Consider the following 17,593-nt stretch of genomic DNA (forward strand, 5'->3'; position numbering starts at 1 on the left):
CCGCATAACTTATTCTTTTTTATCCTCTTAGAGGTTTATGGAGAGGCAGGATTTTGTTTTTATACATTTGGATTTATTTGTGTGTGTGTGTGTATGTGTGTGTGTGTGTGTGTGAATATTCTCCGGCCAGCCCTGACTTCGCGAGCTGAGTTATGAGCTTGTTATTTTGTATCTTTGGCTCTCTCTATTCTTACTTTTATTATCTTATGTTTGATAGTTATAATTTTCTTCACATGCAAGTTATTCCATTTCCGGAGCGTTGCGCTTTTCATTTCGCGATATTGTCTTACCCATTTTTCAAGGCTCCTAGTTTATTATATTCTTTCTGGTATTATATGTATGTATTTTAATTTTAGAAGTCGTAGCACCTCGTCACGTATTTTAATTTTAGAAGTTGTAGCACCTCGCTACCTCTGTTTTACATCCTAGATGTAAAGCTCTGTGTGGTAGGGTGTTACAATGTTAAATTTTTTTAAAAAAAAATTAAAACTTATAATATTTATGAAAATCTGCAATCGCGAGTATCCGCCTTCCTCGCAGAAAGAAATAAATGGGACCCATGATGGAGATGAGATGAAAATAAAGGGCATTTTACTAAAGGAAAATGGGATTTCTGTCCCATGAAGATCCATTGCCATTCCTATATGTGAGGGAAGAAATTGATATATTTAACGGGTGTTATAATTTGTGGTTATTATTTGGTAAAAATTCACATACATTTTTATGTGAAGTTAATATTTGAAAATCGTTAAATGATTTGTAAGTTTAACTAAATTATCATTTAACTGTTCTTAATTATTATATAAAAACAGTTGCTGATAGAGATGAAAAAGAAAAAGCTTTAAAGATCAGAGAAAATATACGAGTAATTTAAAAATTTTGAATAATTTTTTACCAAAAAGTGAAAGATAATTGAAACTTAAGTATTTTTATGGAACTTAATTCATCTTTTATGGATATAATGCTAATTTCATTTTTCATAAATAGTTTTAATTAAACATTTATAAATAAAAATAGTAAGTTATCCTATTTAATTACTTATATGACATCTATTTATTTCACCATAAAGAAATTGAAGACATAATTACTCGAGGCAAAGATCTAATAATCTCTAGGGAGAAGTATGACAAACAGAAAAGACAAAAAAAAAAATTACCCTTGTGCCTGGCTTGTTTGATAGAGAGCTCAAGAACACTCTTAGCATCAGCAGTGAACCTTAGCTCCGTACATATCAAGCCACTACAACCACCACCCCTTCCACTCAAATTCTCCGTCTGCTCCCTTGCCACGCCAAGATCGACTCCGGAAGAATCTAGAACTTTTGCAGCCATCCCAGTTTCTTCAAGAAGCAGGCCAAGAAGTATGTGCTCTGTCCCAATATACTTGTGTCCTAAATGCTTTGCTTCTTGTTGCGCCGCCATTACTACTTTGTGTGCTGCGTCCGAGAAACTCTCCAACATGTTTTCCTTTTTTGTGCAAATAAGTTAGTTAATTTGGGGCTAAGGTAAGAAATGATTTAATTTCTTTAAGTAACGAACTTAAAGCTAAAGTTAAGGTAATAATTTTGTTTTGAGAAGCCATATCGATGATTACAATGATGTCTTATACAATTTTGCTCAATATTCTTTTCACTTTGGACATGGAAATAAATGATGACCAATTGTGTCATCATAATTATTGTCAACGGTAAATAGTCATGTTTCGTAACAAACTATATCAATGTTTTTTCTGGAGGTCTGGAGGATGGGAAAGGGGAATTATTTTGCTAAATTTAATTTTGATACATAGTAAATATAAAATAATTTTATCCATATTTTAAATTAATTACTCTAAAATGTGAGGGAGTACATACATTTTATCTTTGATTTGCTTTCATAGGAATGATCAATTATTAATCTAATTTATTAGCGGGGATAATTATAAATGTATGTGTTCTTGTTTCAAAATTCTTGTCAATCTAGCATTGGAGATAGATTCAGTTTAAAAGACCAAGGAAACACACTGAATGTGGATTGTGGACGTGAATGACGGACTCATTCATAATACAGTCTTGCATGATACTATAACAATATATAAAAAGGATATGAGAATTTAGTGTCTAATTCTATGTTTTTATTTTATCCTTATTACTATAATTAAAAAATGTTCAGTTATTGTCTAAACTTACAAAGTAGTTATTATATCCAAAATTGTTACAAAAGTTACGTTCTCCAACCGTTTTACTAACATTATTTGTATATGAATATTTATTTATTTATTTTTAAGATTTTAATTTTTTTAATTCTAAAAGTATTGAATATTTTTTATTTTACTCCAATTCTTTCTTTTTCATTTTACCCCTACTACTATAATCTAAAACAACATGTGTAATTATTACTCGAAAAAGTTATACAAAAGTAATGTAAATATTTCTTTCTTTCCTATAGCTATGTATGTATAAAATCCTAACCTGATGTGTATGTAATAATACTAGGCCGATAACCGATAAATAATAGCTCAAATAGCATAATCTACTCATACCCATCTAAGAAGTTGTGGGTTCGAGTCTTCATATCTTTGGTAAAAAAAAAAAATAATAATAATAATACTAGGCCGATAACCTCCATACAAAAATTTCTCTTCTCTTCAATAGTGTGATAATTTAAAACATTCCTTCATCGAATAATATTGGTTATTTTTAATTTGGTAGCGCTTTTCTGTCCTCTTTGGATCGTCCTCTTCTCCTTCTCCTCTCAACAACCTCTACTTAATTGCTCAAAACATCATATGCATCACATATAGATTCCTGCTTTGCGCCGCTACCAAGCTCATTAGGATTTGTCTATGCTTCTGCATTATATATCTTACACGGTGAATAAACGTGTGTAAAGATTTTCTTAAAAAAAGTGGTAAATTTATTTATTTATATTTTTTATTTGATTTATACTGTAAATAGTAATATTTTATTTCATTTATTACCTAATAAATTTAGACTCTAATTTTAAAAAATTTTCTTTAATATGGTTTAATTGAAATATTCTCATGGTATTGCCAATTTTAATTTTTGTGATAATCATCAACATGCCTTATCAAGTTTCATCTCCATCAAATAATGTTTATAGTCATTAATTTATCATCTCATAAAAAAAAAGATAATTATGTTAATATATTAAATAGATAAATATTTATTTATTTTTAAAATTCTAATTTTTTTATTTTAAAAGTGTTGGATATTTTTTATTTAATTTATACTGTAAATAGTAATATTTTATTTTATAAAAAAATGACAAATTAATCTTTGATTTTTTGGTTCGCGGACATTTAAGTCCTAAAGATTTAAAAATACATTTAAGTCTTGACTTCTTCAAAATCTGGACACATCGATCCTTGGATTTAATTTGTCCCATTTTAAAACTCTCTCATGTGAGTCATGTTTGATTTTAAATGTATTATCAAATTCTCGAGGAGTTAAATGTCTGCGTATCAAAATGTCAAAGATTTATTTGTCATTTTTTTTATTTTATTTAATACCTAATAAATTTAGACAATGATAAAAACTTATATATGTACCTAATATATTTGACTATTTACACATATATTAAATTGTATTAACACAAAATTAAAGAAGGGAATAAAATTTTTTTTGTAGAAAAAATTAATAATGAACTTTTAAAATAAATACTAATAAAAATTTAAGAATCAAGAATTAAGAATTACGTCAAAAAATTAAGTGTCTGTTTAATTTTTTTTAAAATCAATGAACATTTTAAAAATTAAGAATAATTATTAAAACAGTTCTTACTGTTTATTTTACATTATTTTACTAATAACAAATAATAAAAAAACATGATAGCTAATTAATAGAAAAATGTGAAAAATAAAGTCTATACAAAGCAGAGAATAATCGCAGAGAGAAGAAGAAAATAAATGTTAACTATTATTATCTATCTCCTCCAGTAAATTAAAAAGTCTTATTTATACATAAATATTAAGACTCTAGAAGCTACTAACTTTAGTTTATTGTATATGTATCATTTTTTTCCCCACAAGTTTATGTACTAGTCATTCTACAAATATTTTATGATGAGTAAACATTTCTAAGAGTAAAATTATAAAAAAATAAATTTTTTTAGAATAAAATTAATGTGATTAAGTATAATTTACTTAGATGTGATTAAAAAATAATTGAATAACTATGTACCGTAAAAAATTGATATTATTGAAGGATAAAATTAAAATTTATTTCTATGTATCGTTTTTGTCCCCAAAGTGTTCGTCCTATTTAAGTCCCTAACGTTTCAAAATTGTCTCAATTTTATCCCACCGTCAATTCCGTTAACAAATTTTTAACGGCAAGATAACATTGAGTCAATTTTGAAACGTTAGGAACTTAAATAGGACGATTCAAACGTTAGGGACAACTTTGAGACTTACCTCAAATATTAGAGACAAAAACAATACTTTACTCCATTAATATAAAATAGACGATATAATTGTATAGCTATGTAAATTACTAAAACATTTTATATTATTATTAATGTATTAAAATTAAACTCTTATTTTATTTTGAGAATATTTTAGAATTGTGTGAAGGAAATTTTCTATTAAAATTACATCATTGTCATTACTATAACTAGTATAGTAAAAGATGGAAAAAGGAAACTAATTAATACTACCTATAATATTGTGAATGATGGAACAAATAATGTCTTTTAAATTTTAACAAATTCAAGTAGGGCAATTAATTACTCTAAAATGTGAGGGAGTACATACATTTTATCTTTGATTTGCTTTCATAGGAATGATCAATTATTAATCTAATTTATTAGCGGGGATAATTATATAAATGTATGTGTTCTTGTTTCAAAATTCTTGTCAATCTAGCATTGGAGATAGATTCAGTTTAGAAAACTAAGGAAACACACTGAATGTGGACGTGAATGACGGACTCATTCATGATACAGTCTTGCATGATAATCTATAGCAATATATAAAAAAAATATAGAAATTTGGTGTCTAATTCTATTTTTCCATTTTAACTTTATTACTATAATTCAATTCGGGTGATGTTAGGTAGTCAAAAAATAATTACAATATAGAAATATTACATAAAAATTTTTATTCTCTTGATAAGCAAGTGACATACACTTCCTTGTTACTTATCCTCTTTATTACCTATTATTTTGCTGCATGTTTGGAGTCATTAATATTCTTTCCAAAATTAATTTCAGTTTTTTCCAAATCAAATCTCTAACCTCTCTCAATCACATTATTATCTATTAAAATGCAATAATTCTCTGCAAAAAATATGAAAATTAAATTAAAAAATTTTAACAACTTCTACTATACATCTTATATTTTACATATCTATCTATTCTATCTATTCTATTATATAAAAATCGGATTTCTGCACTTAATGATGGAGCTGACGTGGCATACTTCTGAGAGTGTTTCCAATTTATTTCTTTTAATTCAATAAATACAAGTTATTACAATAAACTAACTATATTAATTAATTGATTTGATTAGATATTTAAATATCATTTAATTTATTATAATTTATATCAATTTAATTTTATAATATTTTTTAATTTATTTATTTTAATATTCTGTTAATATTTTTTAGAATAAATGACTATTTGTATCCATGAAAGATGAAAACGTTGACATATGTATCCACACTAAATCAAAACTAAACTTGTACCCACGCAAGATGTCCTCCGTGTGACAAAAGTACCCTGTACCCTGTCTTTGGAGGGTTGGAGTGCCACCTAGGGTACTTTTGTCACACAAAGGGCATCTTGCATGGGTATAAATTTAGTTTCGATCTAGTGTGGGTACATATGTCAGTGTTTTCATCTTTTATGGATACAAATGATCATTTAGTCATATTTTTTAATTTATTGTATGTACTAATTAATTAATTGAATAAATGATCATTTGTATCCATAAAAGATGAAAACACTGACATATGTACCCACACATCGAAACTAAACTTATACTCATGCAAGATGCCCTTTGTGTGACAAAAGTACCCTACGTGACACTCCAACCCTCCAAAGACAGGGTACTTTTGTCACACGGAGGGCATCTTGTGTGGGTACAAGTTTAGTTTTGATTTAGTGTGGATACATATGTCAGTGTTTTCATCTTTCATGGATACAAATAGTCATTTATTCTTAATTAATTTGATTAATTTATTAGTCACTAAAATAATAAATCTATGAATAAAATAGGCAATTGAAATATTTTCAACTAATAATTGAATCAAATCAAATCATATCATATATATTGAGCTAAATTCAAATCATGTGAATTAAGGACTAAATTAAAATGAGATAATTTCTTACTTATTCAAGTTGAGTGCAATAAATACAAATTAATTTTGTTAGATGATGCCAGGACATCTTGGCTAGTTTTACTAGCCATTTTTTGTATGCTTTAGGTTGGTTTCATGCATTTTCTTAGACAATAAGCAAGTATTTGGATGAGAATTGTATGCATGCCTTGATTTAATCAAACATTGTTAATTATGTGCATTTTCATGAGATTTATGCAAGAATTGTTTGATGTTATGAATGATGCAAAATCTTGTGATTTAGCAAGGCTTTGATGCATGTGTTTGGTTGATGATAGGTGAAGCAAAGAGTCCTGGAGCTAGGAAGAAGAAGTTGAGGGCGTTGCCAACTCCAAATTCAAGTTAGCAACGCTATTGAGACTTAACTCCAGGAAGAGCATGAACACCCTTGCAAGAATTTGGCTTCTTGGAAGGCAGAGTGCACGTTGCCAACTTGGGAGAAGGCTAGCGTGTTCTTTGACAACGCTGGCAACAAAGCCAGGATCTTGAAGCAGAGCAAGGAAAAGCTCGAGAGCATTGCCCAGCAGAGGATGAACTAGCGTGTTTGGCAATAACGCTGGCCACTGTAAGGTAGCCATAATCTTGAGCGTTGCCAATGTTGGGAGAGTTGGCGTTGTTGCCTTGAAGTTGAATTGGCGTGTTCATCAACAACGCTAGCAACAACGCCAAAGCCAAGAACTTGGGCCAGGGGAGGATCAAGCATGTTTTTTGTGGCGTGTTTGCCAACAACTTTACCAAAAACGCCCAACCAAGGCAGCCTGACCTTACCCTCTTCAAGGATACATAACTTGAGTTACAGAGATCCAATTTGAGTGATTCTAGTTGTGTTGAAAAGCTGACATTCAGAGCTTTCCAACTATATATAATAGTTCATAGTGAAGCATGAAATAGAAGCTCAAATCAGAGTCATCATTAGGCCCCAAAAATAAGAAAATGAAGTTGAGATTCAAGGAGGCATGAATGAGCCACAAAGAGAGTATCGAGAGCGTTGCCAGGCAGGGATTGAACTGGCGTGTTCCCTGGCAACGCCCACAACAACGCCAAGGCCAAGAAATTGGGCCAGAGAAGGATCAAGCGCGTTGCCATGGGCGTGTTTGGCAAAAACGCCCCAACCAAGGCAGCCTGACCTTGCCCTCTTCAATGGAGCATAACTTGAGCTAGGAAGATCCAAATGAGGTGATTCCAGTTGCATTGAAAAGTAAACATCAAGAGCTTTCCAAGAATATATGGCACTATATGATGGACACTAAGTTTGAGGGAAAAACTCGGCCCGAAAATGCATAGATGAACATGGTATCAACCTGTAGTAAGGCCAGCTAACCTCTTCATCTTTCATGGAGTATATCTTGAGCTCTAGAGTTTTAAATGATGAAATCTCAACGGCATTGGAAAGTAGACATTCAGAGCTTTCCAAAGATATATCATAGTATGGGTTTGGCATTCATTTGAAGCTTCAAAAGCTGGCTTCATTTAGAGCTTCAGAATCTGAGCACGTTGGCACTGGCGTGTTCACCAAAAATGCCTGCGATTTTGGCAGGCTGACCTTACCCTCTTCAATAGAGCATAACTTGAGCTACATAGATCCAATTGAGGTGATTTCAGTTGCGTTGGAAAGCTGACATTCAGAGCTTTCCAACCATGTATAATAGTCGATAATAAAGCACAAAATTTAAGCTCAAACCAGGGGCAAATTTGAGCATCAAAACTGAAACTAAGAAGAAGAAAGGCCACGTTTGTGGCAACAACTTGGGCCAGCAACGCCCAGTCCTAAGCTCCCAGCTCAGAAAATTCAACAGCATGTTGCCAACGTGCATTTGTACTGGCGTATTTGCTAGTAACGCCCCTCACTGGGCCAGAATTGATACCAACTTGCTCTGCCTCCTCTGTTTCTCATAAAGGTTAACACTTCCTCCATTGGGCCAGAATTGCCAAGACATGCGCACAAGCTCTCTGTTTTTAACTTGGAGCTACAATTTTATTTAGAGGCTAGCTAATCCAACCTCAAGCAAGCAAAGCCCATAAATCTCAACCAATCAAGGCCACAAGAATCATCTAAAATAGTTAATTTTCATTTTGTTTGTAATTTGCTTTTAATTTCATTTCAATTTGTAATTTAGGGAAGCCTATATAAAGGCCATAGTTTCATAGAATTAAGGAATTGTTGGGAGGAGATCACACACACACACTTCATTGGCACACTCCATTGGGAGTGGGTCTTCGGACCCCTCCCCTTCATACACTCTTCTTCCCTTCCTCTTCTCTTCTTCCTTAGTAGTAGTTTAGTCTACTTTGTAATTTTCATTTATGAATTCTTGAATTTTCAATTTCTATTTTGAATTCTCACTCTTTATTTTTATGCACTTAAATTTCATGCAATTTAGTTTTCATTTGAGAGCAATGATCACTCAATTCCCTTTGCATTTGGGAAATGAGCTCTGTTTTAATTTTGATTGAATTGATGTTTATTTCTCCTTCTCTTGTTCACTCTATCTTCATACTTGGATATCTATTAGAATCCTTGCAAGAGAGTTTTGTTTTTCAAAGATCCTTGGATCTATTAGAATCCTATTGTGAACCTTGAGAGAGGGATCATAGGATTCAGTTTGAGCTCTCTTGGCATAATGAAGTTGATTTTGATTTAGAGTTGGTATTGTGACATGTAACCTCTCTAATATTGGGGTCTTTGGATTTATGTAGTATGAGATTAGAAATCATGTTTGTTTTTCTAAGAAAGAGCTTTTGTGCTTCAAAGATTCAATCACCACCGAGAGGGGGATTGAGTCTACTTGAATTTCATGTGAGCCTCGAGAGAGGGATCATGGAATTCAGTTTGAGACTCTTCTCTCATAATCCTCCTCATCAACACACTCTTAGTTGGTACGTGACATATAACCTCTTTGAGTTGAGGTCTTGAGGATTGTGTGGCTTTTGGATTAGAAATTGAACTTCACCTCTTCTCATGAGCAATTAGATCAAGAGATTGGCAATTGATTATGTGAAGAGAAATTAAATCACTAAGAGATTGGGGTTTAATTACTCATAATCCGCCATGGATCTACCTTACATGATTGAGAAGGATTGAGACCCATTAATTCATGAGGAATCAACATCTCTAATCCCTTATGCTTTTCATCTTTACTTTCCGTCATTTACTTTCTAGCAATTTACTTTCATGCACTTTACTTTCTTGTACTTTTCTATTCCTGGCAATTTATTTTTTCAGCACTTTACTTTTACGTTATTTACTTTCCTTGCACTTTATTGCTTTCTTTTAATTTCTAGCCATTTACATTTATTGTTTGCTCATCACTCAAACTTGATTGTCTAACTAGAATAATCAATTTACTATTGATTGCTTAATTCTTTAATCCTCGTGGGATCGACCTCACTCTAAGTGAGTTTTATTACTTGATGCGACCCGGTATACTTGCCGGCGGTAGTTATTACGTGAAAAATATAATTTTTTTTACGTATCATTAGATAATCATAGTTGTCTGATCTACTATATATAGATGGACATACAAAATTATAAGAATCTTGATTTTTATCGCTCTTACTATTTCAACTCTTCTTTTCTTCTTCTATTTTTTTTTTCTTTATGTATAATTTTTTTATGTATAAATGTACCCAAAATGAGAAAGTACCTATTAGTGTTTTACTGATTGTTTGTTTGATGAATATATCTCAATTTAGGCATTCTACTACTGTGGATGGAAGTTGACCGGTAGCAATTTAAAATGGCCAATGTATTTTTTTATAGTATTAGATAGAAGAATATTTGTTAAAATGAATATACCCATTGTAATAAATTTTTTTCAATTGTTATATTTTTATGTCAGTCGTGTAAATTCTTTGAAAGCACAAGATAATAAAATAAGTTGACTTTAATATCATTAGAAGCTAAATTTAATAGTTTAAATAAGCACCACTAATTATGTTAAAAAAAGTAATTTTATAATAATAATAATGTGATTTACATATTAATTTTTTTGAGTAAATTTATTTCAAAATTAAATGTAGAAGTTAGACTCAATTACGCTAAAATTTTAAAGGTAATATGGAATTTGACAACAAAATTAACATTCATTAAGGAAATAAATTTATTTATGGCTATTTCCTAATTATAAATTATAACAAGACTTATGAAAAAATATTAATGTCATCATTTTTATTAATTAAGTCATAATATTAGGTAGTTGATAGTTTAATAGGCAAAAATTATTAAATAATTACGTAAAAATTAGCAACGAACAAGCAATAAGGATTCAGAAGAAGTCGATTATATAATACCAATTTCATAATTAAAATATGTCACATGTCATATTCCCATATATTCTATTTATTGTCTATTCTATTATATAAAAATTAGGTTTCTGCACTTAACGATGGAATTAACATGACATGCTTATGAGAATGTTTAGCAATTTGTTTCTTTTAACTCATTAAATATAATTTATTATGATAAATTAACTATATCAACTAACTTATTTGATTAGATATTTAAATATTACATAATTTATTATAATTTATATCAATTTGATTTGGTAGTATTTTTTAATTTATTTCTTTCTATATATAGATAGCCACACAAAATTATAAAAATCATCATATTTTTTAAGTTACTACAAAAATATTATATTTTAGGTAATTGTATATTTTTTTTATGTTATTTTAAAAATTATTATATAATTTTAAGATCATTTAATTATGTTTATTTTTTTTAAAAGCATTGTTATTATTGGAGAGTAACTAATGTTTGTGATAGTCTAAAATTAAAAAATAAGAATACAAAATATTAATATACTGAGTTTTTAAAGTATAAATCTTGAAGTAAATATATGTGATTATAATTAATGATCATAATTAAAAGTCTTTATTTTATTTCAATTTATTCAGGACATGTTTATCTTAAATTTTATTTCTTTATTAATTAGTATTTTTTTTTGTACATTTAATTGTCATTAATTTATATAAATTAAAATGTATAACTTTAAAAAATAGATACATGTCTAAAAAATAAAAATAAATATTTTTTTTGTTAGTAAAAAATTTATGTCGCTTTAGCTTTTTTTTTTTTTTTATATCTTACATTTTTACTATAATTAAAAGTTAGAGGTAAATTATTAAATATAAATTAGCTAATTTTGTTTTGAATTTCTCTATAATTTATTTAAAGATAAAAATCTCTCTATAACCACTAACATCACCGATAACAAAATTATAAGTCTCAATAAAATAAAAAAATATATAAAATAAATAACATATATATAATTTTAAAGTTATTAATCATAGACTATGAACAAATTTATTTTAAAAAAAATTTATGGATCAACATGTAATTTTTTTATATTTTTTTTCTAAAATTTTTCAGACTTATCAACCTTTAAGTTGTCTATACATCACTTCTCAAAATATTATGATTTCACAAGATATAATATGTGGGATAAATCACCTTTATAAACTATTTGCATACCAATTTTACGTATATCTCCCAAATTAAAAAAGGCTATGTGCATGTCTCAATTTACATATCTATGTAAATCAAATTTATGAAGTTCGAATTATGTATTCTCATAGTAAATCGAATCTATAAGATTCGAATTACTTGGATGCTATCTATGCTACTAAATCGAACGAAGGAGATTCAATTTAAAATGAGCTGGATTGCTACTAAGTGGATATAAATCGAACCTTATTGCTTCGATTTAGCATCGACCACATAAATCGAAATTTATAGATTCGATTTAGTAGGGGATGACATAATTCGAATTCTTTAAATTTAATTTACTTTCGAATCACAATGTCAAGTAATTCAAATCCTATAGATTTGATTTACTACTTATTACCCTAATTCGAATTCATCAAATTCGATTTATATAGAAATGTAAAATGAGACAACTAGGTAACGTTTTTGGATTTGAAGGATTCAGATAATTTTGGGGTGGCTTTAGTTTATCAACGTAAATTAACCTAATATGTGATATTAGTTATTGTTATATATATGAAAAACGTGACTTATTTATGCATTGTTTGGATTAGAAGAATTTGTAGAAAAATAAAATGCTAGAGAAGAAAATGGATGGAAAAATCAATTTTTTATTGTTTGGATCAACAAAGAAATTGAATGAAAAACATAAAAGTGTATGTGGAGGTCATGTAAATTTTTTCTCTTTAAAATTGTGAAGAAAACTGATGCAGAAGTGTAAACATAGGTAAAAATACAGAGTTACCATTTGAATTATAATTTATATATAATATATAAAAATATTAATATAATTTTACTCTATTATAATTTTTTCTCTTCTTACTTTTCCTTCCATCCAAGAAAAAGAAAATTTTTCCTCTATTTTCTTTTCATTCATTTTTGCTTTATCTAAACAACACAAAAAAATGTACTTTTCTTTCCTCTTATTTTCTTTCTTTCCATTTTCTTTCCTCTTATTTTCCATCTTATATCCAAACAATAACTTAGCGTTTATCCATTTATCTTCTATTAATATTGTTATAACAAGGATACATGTGACTTTATAAAAATAATATATTCTAAACTCTGATTATCACAAAAACAGTCAAAATGAATATTTGCAGGGATCACTCGCGTTTTGGGGCTAGATGAGGACTCGTGAAATCCTCACGACCTGCCACGCAAAAAAGGATAAGGACTAGGGGTGGCAAACGGAGCGAAATCCGTTGGGCTGGCCCGCATAACCCGCCAAAAAAGGCAGGTTGGGCTGAAATTTTGATACTGTCAAATTTAAAAAGCCCGCCTATCCTGCACCGCTTAATCCATGGGTTTCGGCAGGGCGGGGGCGGGGTGGGACAGGCTTCCCCGCTGGGTCAAGTTTTTATTTTATTAGGGCCATTTTTTTACAAATTTCTATGATGTTATTGATCTACGAAATGATGAAGATGATAATTAAAGATGTTCTAAGTTATATTTTGGATTACGTTTTATGTTTGATTAATTATAAACTTGAAGATGTTTAATTATATATTTTGGATAATATTTGTTTTGGTTTGAACAATGTTGGTTTTATTATTTTGTTTCAAAAAATTTAGTTTATAATTATGTTTATTACATATTTATAATTATTAAAATTTTAATGTGTGTGAATTTAAAAATTATAATTTTTTTATGTTTTTAGAAATTATAAATTTATTGAAATTATTGTGAAATTATATATATTGTTTAATATTTAATAGTTTATAAAAAAAAAAGGAGATCCCGCCAACCTGCCAGCCTACCATTAGGCGGAACGGAAGAAAAATTTAAGACTGCCTTACTAGGTGGGGTGGGGCGGACCAGCCCACTAGATGAAAGACTTTTGGTGAGATAGGGCGGGTTTTCCCATTTGCCACCCCTAATAAAGACACGGACATAAGTATCCGCTCCATGGAACCTATTAAATATACACAAATATAAAATTATTAATTTATCCTAATTTATATATACATAAATCCATTTCTTGAATTTAGTAACCTTAATTTCTGCTTCCAATTCAAAGTTTTTCTTTTTCTTCCAGACTCATTCTCAGCCTCGATCCTCTCTCTCTAACTCACTTTTTCTGCCTCGCAAGTCCGTCACTACGTCGCTCAGTATCGTCTCAAAAAATTGTTATTTTATTATGTTAGAATATATTTTTATGTTTTCTCCTTTTAAAATATTATTTTTCGTAATGAATATGTTATAAATTGTGTTGAATTATATTAAATTTATTATTTCATGATTATTATATTATGTTTTTTGTGTTAATTTTTTTCAAAAGTTTTCAAAGAATATTCGTAGATATTCGAGAAGATCTGCGTTCCCTAAGGGATAATTAAACAGAAACTTGCAATGACGAAGAAGGAACGCGAACATTTTGTTTTTAATAGGAATGAGGGATGGGAAGGGGGCTTCTCACGCTCCCCTAAGTACTCATTATCATATCTAACTAGTAATGGAGATCCAATTTGAGTCGATTTAAGAGGGGACGCGTGGACTTTATCTACATTGGGCCTTTAAGGTAATGAACCTAAGTTAGATTTGGGACCCTAACAATGGATTTTAGTTGATCTTGCTTGTATTGAGGTCTTGCTAGGCCCAAATATGTCTTGGATTAATATTTTGAGTCATTATTATAGCAAATACTATGCTATTTAACATTATAACACTTAGTATATATAAAAGTTGGATATATTTACAAGACATTTTTAATTCAAATTAAAAAATTAATTATCTCTTTTTTAGCTTTAAATATTATTTTCTAATGTAACGAAAAAATGAAAATAACAATAATTACTCACATAATTAAAATAGATAATCTTAATATATACATGACACTATATATATATATATATATAATTTTTTTCTTTTCTATAATGACTATTTATATAATTTATTCAACAATTTTTTTATCTTAATATTTAATAAATTTAACATACAAAATATTATTTAACATACAAAATAAGTAACTTAAGTCATTATCTAGGACAATAAGTATAATAGTACAAATATTTATTTATTTATTAGTAGTGAAAAATATGTAAATAGTATTGATGGCTTTCAGTGGCTAAGAGAACGGGGGGTTGAATCTTAGCCCCCTTTTCACTCAGTAACACTTGCTGGTCTTTAAAATGACTTCAGGAGACTTTTTGATTTTTGTCTCATCCTTAGCCACGAGACTTTTATTTTTGTCTCGTCACTTGGCACGAGACTTTTATTTTGTCTTGTCACTTGTCACGAGATATTTTTAGTTTTAGCTCCTGTGCAGTAGAAACATTTTTAACCCAATTTTTGGTAATTAAAATTTAAATGATTAAAATTATTAAATGTTAAATATTTTGCATCTAACTAATTTATTTTTTATTGAAATTAAAAAAGGATGAGTTGTTAATCAATTCTAAATTTAAATTTAAATTTGAGTTAGAAAATAAAAAAATATTTTAAATTTTATCTCGCTAACCAGAATTAATTTCAAGATAAGAAATGACTTTGTACATGTATATATTGTAGGATAGTATGGCCATTTATTACTTTTTAATGGTAAATAATGGTGTAAGAAATTAAAAGAAAATGTATTTACAAGTTTAGGAAATATTAATTTATTTTTCAATAGAATAAACTATATATTGAATAACAAAAGTTATTATTGGTTTCTCTTCACACTAATTAATACTCAACGATGGTGTTTCGGTACACCATGTTACCAAAAAATATTAATCGATCTAATAACTTTTGTAATGATATAAGTTTATGAATTTGAAAATTTAAAAATTATTTCATAAAATGTGAAGTTTTAACGAGTAACAATGTTGATCATATTGTTTTGACTTCAAAAATGAATATGATACCAACGAATAAAATTGTCCCAAGTAAATTTCAACAAAGACAAAAGTCCATAAGTATTGCTATTAATAAAAAATTAATCTATTTTAAAAATAAATACAATTTTTTTTCTACGGATTCCTAACTCAGCAAGTCGAGGACGACTAATCTACCACATATTGATGCTCTATTTATTAAGGGTCTGTAGCTAACTAATGGATTATTTATATACACAAAACGAGATTCGAACTCCAAATACTTACTGAACCGGATAAATAAGATGATCATTCAACCAATCCAAATTGATTAAAACAAATATTAATTATTTTTAATACTTTTAAGTTGTAAAATATTTATAATAATAATTACTATATATTTTTTTATTTAAATTTAATAAAAAAATTATATAATTTTATGTATTATCCCGTACAGGATACGGGAACATACACTAGTTTTTATTAAAATCTGGTCAGCACTTAACCAACAAAAGAAAAGTGAATAATTCTATACTATTAGATGTAATCTCACACCATTAAAAATACTATTGATGGCTAATTGATGGCTAAAATTCACAAAATCTGCTGGTCCCCTAGCACTCCTCTAAACTATTTATAATGAGCTAGAGGCTCCCATAGGTACATTACACATTCCTAACCCTCACCTATGTCTCTAAGATCCATTCTGACTTGCACGTCAGAATGTCTTTGCAGGTACCACCCCCTGCCACTCCAGAGATCTGATCCCATCACCACTCGACCGGCGAGTCATTGATCCATCTCACAATTTGTTCCAGCAAAGTCCTGTACATTGGCACCGTCTGTGGAAACTTGTTGAGTCTTGACGGCAAGACGGATATGATAAAATTTAAAAAACATCTGTGTTAACTTTATATTTACATATGCAATAACTAAAAAATGATATGTGTATGGATGTAATATCTACTAAACATGAATTTAATTTTTAGATGTTAGTTGTATGTAATTATAGATACTATGTATATGTACGTATGAATGTTATGTGTATGAACTTAGTTAGTATACAATATAATTATAAATGTACATAAAATTAAAGCACAAAAAAAATTAAATCAGTTTATTACCATACCTCATCAAAGCTAGTGTGATTTTTCATATTCTCAAGAATTGGTTGACTGATAACAACCTCGTCGGGTGAGTCCGTCTGTTGTTCAAATTCTTCATCAGCACCTTCTACCATAGGTACCGTATTAAGGACGAATTCAAATGCCATACTATTTGCAACGATAAATGCGACTTCTTGTAAAATTTTTTGACTTATGCACTATTCTACTTGCAATGGTATTATAGTCATGATTTTTGAATGATCATAATTAAATTAATGGAAGGTATATATTACAAAGAATTAAGTGCAAGTAAATGCGAAACAAAGAATTAATGATTTTTTTGTATTTCTATTGATTGATATTAAATGCCTTAAGGGAAACAAAGAATCAAGTGTAATTAACTCAATTAATATATATTATCATTACTGTCCATTCTTATTATTATTATTACTAATATTAATGTATTCTTAAATATAAATATTAAATGATAAAAGGAATATTAAGTATTGATTATAAGAATGCCTAATAGTAAAAAATATGATATTATATTATAATTAATATGATTAATAAGTAGAGTTGATAAGAATATGATAAGTGGAATGATAAGAGAGTGAGATAAAAAATAAAACTGTTATTAAGTGATATAAATAAAGTAAATTATAAAAATTTTTGACTAATTATGGATGAAAATTTTTTGTTACCAAACTTATTCCAATTCAAAATTGTTCAGATATTGTCTAAACTTACAAAGTAGTTATTATATCCAAAATTGTTACAAAAGTTACATTTTCCAACCGTTTTTATAATTACTAACATTTGTATATGAATATTTATTTATTTATTTTTAAGATTTTAATTTTTTATTCTA

The sequence above is a fragment of the Arachis ipaensis genome, chromosome B01 (assembly GCF_000816755.2).
Source record: "Arachis ipaensis cultivar K30076 chromosome B01, Araip1.1, whole genome shotgun sequence".
Taxonomy (NCBI): domain Eukaryota; kingdom Viridiplantae; phylum Streptophyta; class Magnoliopsida; order Fabales; family Fabaceae; genus Arachis; species Arachis ipaensis.